This window comes from Nicotiana tabacum, chromosome 11 (genome assembly GCF_000715075.1).
Source record: "Nicotiana tabacum cultivar K326 chromosome 11, ASM71507v2, whole genome shotgun sequence".
NCBI lineage: Eukaryota > Viridiplantae > Streptophyta > Magnoliopsida > Solanales > Solanaceae > Nicotiana > Nicotiana tabacum.
In genome coordinates this window covers 92,302,536-92,314,877 of record NC_134090.1, presented here as the reverse complement: position 1 = coordinate 92,314,877, position 12,342 = coordinate 92,302,536, and positions in this window count along the sequence as shown.

Here is a 12,342-nt window from a genome sequence, read left to right as displayed (position 1 = left end):
CTGGACTGGGGGACAGTCTGGGTAACTAGGCAACTTATGAACCACCAAATCAACACTCAGTCCTGGCATGCGTCATATGACCAAGCAAACACATCTCTGAACTCAAACAGGAGTTGGATTAAGGCGTTTCGGGTTTTTTCGTCCGTGTAAATACTTATCTTGTTTTCCCTGATTTATTCAGAACTACCCAAATTAACCGGTTCAGTATCATTTAAGTTCGGCTTAGGTTTATTCTCAAATTGTTCCGATTCTCGAATTATTTCCCTAAAAGCCTCTTCGTCATCGTATTCCGATTCTTGGTTCATCACTTCATAGTTAGACAACGTGTTTGGATCTGGGCATGAAGTCTGCAAGCATCTCATGTTATTTAAAGCCACATTGTTAGAACTGAAAGAAGAAATAAAAGAGAAAAAATAATAAAATCAGATATAATAAAGAAAGATGAACGATGAAATATTGATTTCATTTCTTGGAATTAGAAGATAACAGGGTTTACATTGGAAAATTAAAAGACAAGAAACTAAAGAAAACATCCGAGTTACACCCTGAAATAACTCGCGATGCGGGAAAGGTGGCAGGACAGGTCTACCGGGACTCCCGCCTGATCGGGAATGGCGTAGCCTTCCAATTCTGCAGTTTGGCATTAGGTCTCATATACAACACCTCAGCGGTGCTTGTGCCTTCCCCTGGTTGAACCATGTGGGCTTCATACAGTATCATCCTCATGGCCCCATAGATTTCTTCAATTTCTTCGGCCATAAATGCCTCATTTTCTTCCTCCTCATGGTATTTTGTCTTTACAAATGTTCTGTACAGATGCGGCACCGGCTGAGGCAAAGCCCAACCATCATTCTTTCTATCATTTGCCCACCTTATATCAGCTGGGGTGGGTTGGAAACCTACCCTGAAGAACTTTTCACTAGCAGGCAGGGTGATGAGTTCAGCTATTCCTTGAAATGATTTCCCGAGCCCCTTCCCCAGTTTGAAACCATATCTGATCATTTCTTTGGCCACCATGATTAATGCATTAGAAAGAAAGGGTTGGGGGCAAGGGTTCCCTCTTCATACTAGTCTGCGACCACAATTTCAAAGGCTTGATAAACTATGTGCTCACTTCCCTCTCTTGCCTCAAGACATGGGACTGATGGGTCCCGATAAATTGATTGCTCGTCTTCCCTGTGGACAACAATCTCTTGATCTTCATGCTCAAATTTTACCATCTGGTGAAGGGTAGAGGGTACAACCCCCACTGCATGAATCCATGGCCTCCCCAAAAAAAAGTTGTAGGATGTGTCCATGTCCAGAACCTAGAAAGTTACTTCAAAGTCTACTGGGTCGATGGTCAGAATCAGGTCGATCTCTCCAATTGTGTCCCTTTTTATACCATCGAAGGCCCGTACACAGACATTGTTGGGTCGAATTCTTTCGGTCCTGATTTCCATGCGATATAGTGTTGAGAGTGGGCAGATGTCTACTCAAGGGCCTCCGTCCAACACAACCCTTTTCACGTAGTACCCTTCGCATTTGACTATCAGGTGCAGGGCTTTGTTATGTGCGGGCCCTTCTGGGGGCAAGTCATTTTTGCTGAAGGAAATCTGGTTGATTGTGAAGAATCTTTCTGCCATTCTCGCCAATTGTTCTACAGAGGTCTCAACAGGTACATATGCGTCGTTAAGGGTCTTGATCAGTACCTTCTGGTGTTCGGCAGAGTTCATCAACAAAGCCAACAAGGAGACTTGTTCGAGAAATATTCGAAGATGGTCGATCACCTCATAATCTGCCATTTTCATCCTTTGAAAGAAGGTCTCCGTTTCTTCGGCACTCACGGGCTTCTTAGATGGGAAGTGCTTTCTAGTGGCATTTTTCACCTCTTCCAAATTAGAATACTTTTCAACGGGGTTATTTTCTTAAACTTCTCCTGAGATTTCTTTGCCCTTATTGGTCACCACCGTTTTGTTGTATTTCCAGGGCACAGCGGTAAGATCAGTCATGGGCTTCTGTGGCACACGTCTAATAACTACGGGCTCAGTCAGCCTTGGTGGATTAATTGGCCCCCGCATCACATAAGCCCCCTTGGCCACATACATCTGGGTTGTCTTGTTCAACTCGAATCTCCTGGGAGGACTCAAAGTCATCTGCTTTCCTTTGAGGACTCGCGGGACATAAAGAAAAGCATCCTTGGGAGGTATTGCCCCAGTTTCGACTTCAACTTTCTTCTCTAACTTTGGAGGAGTGGTTTTGTTCTTTTCCTCCCCTTTATCTTGCTTCGGGGCAGCTTTTGATTTCTTTTCTGCATCAGCGATGGCAAAGATGGCCTTCAATGCTGGGTCAAACTCCTTATCCTCACAAATCATTCCGATTATTGGCCCGTTGTTAAGGGCCGGCAGTGGGTTGTTAGTCACATTGGGAATATCTTCATCCCTTAGCACTATCTTCCTCTGTTCTATCAAATCTTCCACAGCTCTTTTCAAAGTCCAACAATTTTCAGTATCATGCCCCTCAGCCCCTGAGTGGTAGGCACATCGGGTGCCACGTTGGTAAGAGGGTGATTCTGGGTTTTGCCTATTTGGGGGTACGGGCTACAACAAACCCATTTGGACCAATTTTGGGAATAGTCTAGAATACGATTTGCCAATTGGAGTGAAGTTTGATTTCCTTGGCGGCTCCGAGGCACGAAAGTTGTTTGTGGAGGTCGGGGATTGTAGTAGGATCGGTAAGGAGGCTGGTTTTAGGGAAATAGAGCTTGGTTCCGGTTGGCTTGTTGTTGTGGCCGGACATAAGGTTAAGCATTCATGACCGGGTATGACTAAGGAGCATAAGTCATGTCTTGGTGGGGGTAGTAGTGTTGTGGGGTTCTTTCTGAGAAAAGGGATCTGGGAGCACAGTGTTTTCTTGCACCCGACGCTGCCATGTATGTTTCTTCCTTTTTCTTGCCCTTCACTACTCCTCCACACCCACCCCGAATGGCTTGGGAGGTGGATCTGATAGCATATTGGCTTAGAATTTGACCCGTTTTCAACCATTTTTCCAATCTTGATGGCTTCAGCGAACGGTTTACCCATTGCGGACATCATATTTTGGAAGTAGTCACCTTCCTAAGCTTGGAGGAAAACTGTGACCATTTCAACCTCATCTATCAGAGGCTTTACCCTGGAGGCCTGCTCATGCCATTTAACTGCGTACTCTCTTAAACTTTCCGAAGATTTCTTTCTCAGGTGTGTCAATGAGTTTCGATCTGGAGAAATATTAATGTTGTACTGGAAATGCCTGACAAAATATCTAGCAAGATCATCCCAGATGTGCCAGCGGGATATATATTAGTCCATGTACCACTCTAATTCGATGCCCACCAGACTTTCTCCAAGATAGGCCATGAGGAGTTCTTCCTTTCCACCGGCTCCTCGCAGCTGGTTGCAATATATCTTGAGATGAGCAATAGGATCACCGTGTCCATCATACATCTCAAATTTTGGGGTTTTGAATCCCAATGGTAGGTGCACATGGGGAAACATGCATAAGTTGGCATAGGATACACTTTTCTGTCCATTCAAACCTTGTATGCTTTTGAGACTCTATTCCATACTCCTCATCTTTCTCAAAATCTATTCTTGCTCAGGAGTTTTGGTGGTCTTTTATTTTCCCGCAATGAACTCAAATTGGGGTGGTTGAGGGTAAATATAAGTAGGAAACTGAGGAGGTTCTATTTGGAAGGTGGGTGTTTGGAAGGTGAAAGCTGAGGGGTCAAAACTGGGCCTAGGCAGTGTAGGTTGTGCTGTGGCCGAGCATGGGAGAGTAGTGAAGATATTTGAAAATGCACTGGACATTAACACCTGGGGCGGACCTTAGAAGGTGTTCCCACAAAATGAGTTGAGATAGTTGGGTGTCCTAGTGGTGTGTTTGGGTGACTGATCGGAACAATGAAGGCACCACTTGCTCTAGGAAGAAGTGTGGGGAATCCCGGGATGGCGCTTGGAGGCTCTCTTCTATTTGCCCAAGCGTCCCACATTTCCATAACCCGAAGATGCAAAATTTTGTTTTCTTCGGCAGCTGCCGATTCTAGGGTCGGGATGCCCGATATTGGACTATCATCCATGATGGGAACTGTTGGCAGAGTCATTTCCGAAGACATTTCGACGCTTCCCTTTGATCTCATAAAGTATGGGTGCAAAGCCAGATTACCTCAAAAACCAACTACCATTCTATAAAAACCTGGACTGGGAATAGCAGCAGCAAACGGTCAGTTTGAAACAAATAACAAATAGGTAATCGCACGTTGGGATGTGATGCACCTATACAATTAAATGCGTTTCTACATGTTTTGCAACGGTTGCATGCTTCATCCCAGCTTTACTTATTCTTTCTCGTTTCTCTTCTTTCCATTTCCACTCTCTTCCCTTTTTTTTACGATCGAATCCTATGTAGATTGCCTATGTATCATGACCTCGCATGAATCAGACTAAGCGTAGTTCTGGGCGCAATAAATGTAAAAATAAATAACAAAATATTTTGGGATTTACAATTTTCATAAAAAAGAAAATGCTCTGACTACAACGACTCAAACTAACAGATTCTAACAAAGAAAACAATAGACTCCTTTGATAAGATGACAATACAGACTCAAGAACTGACTAACAGACTCTGACGAAAGCAAAATACATAATCGAAAATAAACTAACAGACTCCAACAGAAAAGACGTAGACTCAAGTAAAAATCAAGAATACTTTATGCTCCTGGTGCCTGTGGGACATCATTCGGTCTCGTCGTAGGCCTAAATGCGAGATCCCCTTACAGTCCCTCCAAATCACTCATAACTTGGTGAACGAAAGTCATCACTGCAGCAAAAAAGGTGGTACGAGTCATGTCCTCGCACATTTGGCACTTTATGGTAATGTATTCAGCGATGGTTCTAATCCTCTCTCTAATCCTGCCCTTTTCCCAAAGCAACCGCTCTATCTGCTAATTTCGGGCTTCTAACACTTGAGAGTCATGAAGATGTTGATCTTGCAACTAATGTATTCCTTCCTCCATCTGAGCCATCAAATCATAACAGTGTTCTCTATCAACTTTGAAATCTTTTGCCTGCTTGGCTACCTCATTCTCAAGAGTAGTCACCTTTCTTCTCAGGCTGGTGATTGTCCCTTCGTTCTTTCTCTTTATTTGTTGCACAAACTATGTCTGGCCTTTTACATTCTCTGCTAATTGAACCCGGGCATCGGCTAGACTAGCCTCAGCCTTTTCTAGGTCATCTTGGCACTCAAGGGCTTTCTTTTTCAGACTGCTTATAAGTCTTTCGTCCGCTCGGCTTCTCTTTGGGTTTCTAGCAGCTATTTTCATCTTCCGGATTTGAGCTTTGAGAGATTCATTCTCTTGAGTCAGTTTTTTCTTTTCTCCCTCGTCTACGGCGGCTTGCAAACCATTTTCAAACTGAAGGTCCCTGACTTGCCTTTCTAGCTTGCTTATTTTGGCCCTGTAGCTTTCTTCTTTTGCTAACCATCCCCACTGCTCTTGCGAGTCACTAGTAAACTGTTGAACCTGAGCTCTCTTAGCAAGTCTCTCAGGAATCTAAAATCTCTTACCGAACCAAACAATGTACTTAGGGTTCATCTCACCTCTAGCTAAATCTTGCACCATGGTCTTAGGTTCAAGAAACCTACATTCATTCCACACCTGGTGAATTCTCCCTTCTGGAAATGCATCTTTTGGGCCCAATTCAATGACATGTTTACTCAAATCTTTGTCATGGGGGATGGTTTAAAATCTTCCTAATTGGCGCAGAACCCTACGGGGAGCATACGGCTGGATGCTCCGGATGCCCATCAGGAGGAGATAACACACTTCAAGTGTCATGTACACCACTTCGGTGACAGGAAGACATCTGAATGCCCACTCAATTTTATCGTCAGTCAAGGAGCTTAAATGTGTAAGCCAAGCTTCAGTACCTTTGGGGAATTCAATACACGCCACTCGATTTTCAAATTCTTCAATACAACTTAAACCGGTCATACCATAATTCATATGTCCAACCCGGTGACAGAGATGTTCCTGCATCCATAATAGTAGTAACAGATTGCAGCCTTGGAAAAACTTTCCCCCTTCCCGACATATAGTCAAGGCTCGGTATAGTTTAGATAAGATCAGGGAAACCACAGTATTGTTGGCTTTCTTGATTGCAACATCGACCATTCCTACGAGACCCACCTCTATATTACCATCTTTTTGCGGACAGACTACAACACCCAAGAATGCTACAATAAAAGCCAAACCCCGTCTTGCTTCCCATTTATCTTTATTTCCGGCATGGGTCAGACCGGTGTTCGGCTCTCCAAAACCTCGAGGGTTACCATAGCGTTGATACAAGAATTGGAGAGTGCAATACCCTTCAGATAAATTTCCATCCTGAATATCCCGACTAATACTCAGCAAATCCAGAAATATGTGGGGAGATACTAGTCTTGGTGACAATGGATATCTACTTGTAAAGTTTCCATTAATGCCCGCATAACCTGCAACTTCCTCTAGTGTGGGTGTGAGCTCAAAGTCAAAGAAATGGAACACGTTGCGAGTCGGGCCCCAAAAAGGTATTAATGCTTCAATTATGTCCAACCTTGGCTTGACGTTCAACAGTCCGACGAGGCCTCCCAGAACTTTTACCATTGTTTCTCTACTGCCTTTCCCTAGATCATTCCACCACATGTGGAGCTGTAAGGGGATGTCTTTAAGGACTGTGAAGGGTTCAATTTTATTTGTGCTCATCCTGTACATTTATTAAGGTGATTTAATGACTCATTTTGACCAAAAATGATACTATTTTTTCAAGATTTTACTTCAAAAATGAAACCCAGTTTTGCAGATACGGCCTTTCAGCACTTCGGGGAAGAAGATTTTAAGGTTGTGCCTGCTAACCGTACAAAAATAACCAAAGGGGCTGTTCTTTCATAAAGAGCCTTCCGGCGCCTTTTTTGAGGACATTCGGCTTATTTTAAACAGGAGTCATCACCCTGCTTATTGTGACAAAGATAAAATTTTGTTGTTTCTGGGCTATTTTTGCAAAAAGGAAAGTTTGACCCGATGGGGGTTGCCTACATATCCCACATCTAGTGAGAATCAAACTGGCGTAGTTCGGTCAGATTAGACGAAAATAAACCAGAAAATTTCTGTCAGAATTTTGGCAGAGTTTCAGCATATTTTGGACACTGATTTTCAAAACAAGTAATTATCTCTCCGAGCCCTCACATTGATTTTCTTTTCCCAACTTTTCTCCTATTATTCATAAGCCGGTCAACATGCAAATCCGAAGCAAATAAATGCACAAGTAGCAAGTAGGATGCATTAGGATGGTCTTTTCATTTTGGGTACACCTGTCCTAGACAGACCCAACCCCTGTGTTGAGTCTCCTAATTCAAATGCACGTGATGCAAACAAACGCTCCTACTAGGGATCCGGCATGAGGCTTTGTTATACTAGGTTTAAAACCTAGGTTTATTGTTCTAGACCTGGCTTATCCGAGCGGACAACTCGAGCCGAGGGGGGGAAGCGTAGCAGGAATACAGAAGCTTCACCGGATGAGCAACTTGTCCGAACCTCGTTCTAAAATGGGATAAGACTCTAGACAGAAGAGAAGCCACACGAAGTTCACCCTTATCCATGATTTAAAAGACTCAGACAGAGGAAAGGTTTCGTAACAGTTTATATACAGTTCACAAAATATCAAAGCGGTAAAGTATTTAGCACATTAGGCTCAAACATGTAGAAAAATCAGATAACAGATAAAGCCAATCATAACGGCTATTCTAAGCTCGAATTCTTGAACCCTGAACCAGAGATTCTGGGTTCGATCCCCAGCAGAGTCGCCAGAGCTGTCACACCTCCTTTTTTACACACCCGAAGGTAGTATAAGGGAGTTTTTCTAATTTAAGTGACATTATTCAAAATGGGATTAATTATTCATTTTTTGTTCAGAGTCGCCACTTGGGATGGTTTGTTTTCTTGTGTCCCAAGTCACCGGTTTATTTAATCCCAAATCGAGGAAGATTTCGACTTTCCTTTTGAAGTCTGTGAACCAGAAACTTTGAGTAAGGAATTCTGTTAACCCGAGGGAAGGTGTTAGGCACCCCCGGGTTCCGTGGTTCTAGCACGGTCGCTTAAACTATCATAATTTGCCTATTATATGATTTTAAAACATGTTTTACCCTATGGTATAATTTTAAATTATTAACCACTTTTAATTAATTTTAGAAAGATTCAACATTATCTAAAACACATTTTTGAACCACGCCACATGAAATACACCCACGGTCCACGACACATTTTATTTAACGTTGTTGAGATTTGGATTTGGGTCACATGAAATGCACACCCGAGTTTAAGGAAATTAATTTAAATAGTGCGCCTAAAGCAACTACGCACTTTAGCTTTGCGAGGACCATGGAAATTTGTTAAATGGCACGCCTCGAGTTCTAAGTATTTTAAAAGAAATAATTAAATGAGGGCCACGCATTTGGAGATTTTTATTTGGCGCGACGCACCTCCATTCCGATTTTTAAAGGAAGCTCGAACTAAGCTTTCGAGGGCCATAAACTATTGATGTTATTTACTATGGAACACCTCAAATCCGATTAATGGAGCTTAATCAATTAAAACTGAGTGTAGTCAAAGGTTCCCTTTAAACTAACTAAGATGGATTACATGAGGGAAAGCTAATCCATTTACGCAAAAGGCTTGAGCCAACAAATGGACTGATGGCCCAACAAAAGAAATACCTGGATCTACTCAAAAGAACTTTCAGAATTGGGCCACATGATGAGCCCAAATTCGGATCCCTGCAACTATTGAGCACAAGGCTCCACATCAAATCCCTTCAACATTACGAACGACGACGGAAGTTGCAAGTGAATTCAAAATGGGCTAACAAAGAGACTAACACATGTGCAGGCAAACTTGGAGTCATTTTCGACTTATTTGTAACCAATCCTATGACATCCAGCAGTGATTTGATTTTGAAAGCAAATGTGAATTACGATTCTAATAACTAATAATAAGCAAGCAGGATTTTTAAATTTCAATAGTTTCAATCTCATATCAACATGGCTAGTCGTATTACTTTTGCACAGGGGTTAACCAACAAGTAAATGATATGTTAATGAATACTTGGTCAATCACTAACACCACATCAACAACAGGCCTAGTGCTGAACTCGATACTTGCTGATTTGGCCCATAGGTGACCCAATCCACAAACAACTGCACAACACTCAACAATAATAGCTTTTCAATAAACCTCAAATAAGCATAACTTCGAGCATGATCACTGACTCTGCATGAACATATACCACTCAAAGCCTAACCGAGCTAATTATGAATTAGACTTTAGCCATATTGCTGGTGAATCAGATAATGCTGAACCTAGGACATTGGATTTCTACTAGTGAACAAAAAATCATTCAAAACGTGTGTGAAACCATGGAGATGAACTGAAGGTCCAAAATATGAATACTAGCACCATATTACTTCTACTAATAACTACAAACTACTTATTTAAAGCCGATTTAGACAAGAGTGATCATAGTAAATTAGAAAACCAATCAGTGAAACAAAAATGGGATAATTTCTATGCTTCAATTCTTCATTTTCAATTCATTCATCAAGTTTCCACCTCACAGCCAACAGAGTTACAAGGTCGTGTACCTGGGAAATTAGAGGAAGCAAGAAGAAAGGAGGTTTCAGTGGATGAAGAAACAACAGCAGATTTCAGCAATAGGAGTAAACCAGTCAACCAAATTTAAAACTAGAAAATGAAGTGCAACAAACCAAGATCCAGTTTCAAACACACAATCAACCCAGCAAACATCAAAACCCGACGTCGATGACTAGACCTCAAACCATATCGAAGCCCAAGCAATCAGAAATTTATTCAGGAAGTGGAGACTTCACATTGCAAACCAGAGACTTAATGTAACAGTGAAAAACTTCAAACAAACTGAACCCAAAGCTTTTCAGCACAAGATCAAGTCATTTTCACTCAAAAGGATTCAGAAATTGTTTTGTAATCAAAGAACAACTTAAAATTCAGGGCAGAATTCCAATGAAATAGTATTTTCTTCTTAAATTTTAGCCATCTGTTTTTTTTATTTGTCTAGCTCTCTCCCATCTCTAAAATCTTAATTGAACCCCAAGTAACTATGCCTTTATAGGCAAGTTACTAGGGCAGCCTTAAGAGTTTAGTTATTTCATTTTTAGTCCTTTTCAAATTTTCCTTTTTGCTACTTAGTCCTTCATTTTCTGACCTGCTGATCAAGTTAGTCTATTTTTGGAGCTTCTAGGTACCTTCCTAAGTGGTTACTGAGAGATTTCATATGCCCTTTACCCAAAATACCCCCTTAGTGCCCTGTTTTTACCTTGAAGCCCAGCCAGATTTCGAGTATGGGCTATGAATCCCCAAACAAGCTCATTGTTTCAATAGACATGGGCTCAGACACAAACCAAATAGAATTCCTTTAGAATGAGGTCTTAGACTGACTTTAGAGCCCAAATAACAAAGGTAAAACCCAAGCAAATTCAGAAAACTTAAAAACCAAATAAATCGACTAATTAATGATCACAAACATGCGGGGAACTAATTAAGCTAATAAATTAAGCTAAGTGACCAAATCAAAAGTTCTAACAGGACAATTAATAGAACTAGGCAAATCAGAAAACAAATTAAAATAGAGGAAAAGAACAAAGGTGACACATAGACGATTTTGAAAACAAAAATGAACAGGACTTACTAGCTAAACTTGAAATCAAAACTGAGGCACTGATTCGACCCAAAATAGTGGCAAACGTTTGTTCTTGGTGAAGAGCAAACGAGTGACACTATTTTGTGCCAAAACCAACTTGAAACAATCGAAAAATTCCTAAAATGACTTGCATGCATGATTCCGACTTTAGGCTCTTAGGGCTCGACTCTTCGATTTGATATTCGAGGAGCTCCAGAGATGTTTGAAGGAATCTGAGCGAGGATTTGGAATGAGGGAGAGAAAACGGTCTTAGGGTGTTTATTTGGGGACAATTAGAGATGGCGCCGCCACCAGAGAAAACAAGGGTGGCGCTAGGGTTTCTCCTTTGAACCTATATTCGAGACGTTCCAGGGTGATTTGAAAGAAAAGAGTGACAGATTTAGGATGAGTAAGGCTTGGGGGTTCTTTGGTGTTAATCTGGGGTCGATTGGCGGTGGCGCTGCCACCCTCAGGCGGTGGGATTTCAGGGCGGCTGCTAGGATTTTTGAGTGGTTTCTGAAGAGGGTGTGAGATAAGAGGGACGGGTTTGAGATGGGGGGTCGGCTTAGGACAATTATATATTAACCAGACCCCAGTTCTGGACCGTTAGATCAAAAGAGATCAACGGTCCTGGTCAAAAGGCCATTAAAACGGGGTCGTTTAAATCATGCGGGGATTGGACCGGGTTGGGGCAGATATTGGGCTAACTAGACGGGTATCTGAAAGGGGAAAACTGGTTTGGGTTTGGGTAAATTTTGAAAGACTTGGGCCCAGACCTGATCTCCTCAATTCCTTTCCAATTTCTTTTTTTATTTTCAAATTCTTTTAATTAATTCTAAAAAAAATAAAAACCTAAATGAAAATCTTAAAACTAGATTATCCTACCAAATTAAATTAATTAACTGAAAATAATAATTACCACAACTAATTAAATACCAAATTATAGAAAACTACCAAAATTCGAATCTAAAATTAAAAAATGCAAAAATGAGTTAGTTTTTGTGATTTTTCCGTTTTTGTAAAACATCAATTTACTAATTAATCTCAAAAAATGTAAAACTAATTCCTAAATGCAATGTGTGATATTTTTGCTATTTTTTATGGTTTAAATAAAATTAAATATGCATAGAAAAATGCAAACAAACACTAAAATCGAGCAATTAATTCCTAAAAACCAAATAATAAAAGAAAAAAATCCTAATTTTGGGGATCCTGTAGGAGTAATTCATGCGAGGCAAAAATCACGTGCTCACAGAGATCCATGAGGGAACCTGCGGAAATCATTACGGTGCTAATTCTTTAATTCGAAAAATAATCAGGGCAGGCTACTATTGGGACAGCATGGAGAAGGACACCAAAGAGTTCGTCAGCAAATGCGACAGATCCCAAAGATTCGCCCCAATTATCCACCAACCTGGTGAACAACTACATTCAGTTTTGTCTCCATGGCCATTCATGAAATGGGGGATGGACATCGTCGGACCTCTACTAACAGCGCCAGGTAAAGCTATATTTATTTTATTTATGACTGACTACTTCTCGAAATGGGTTGAAGCACAGGCCTTCGAAAAAATAAGGGAAAAAG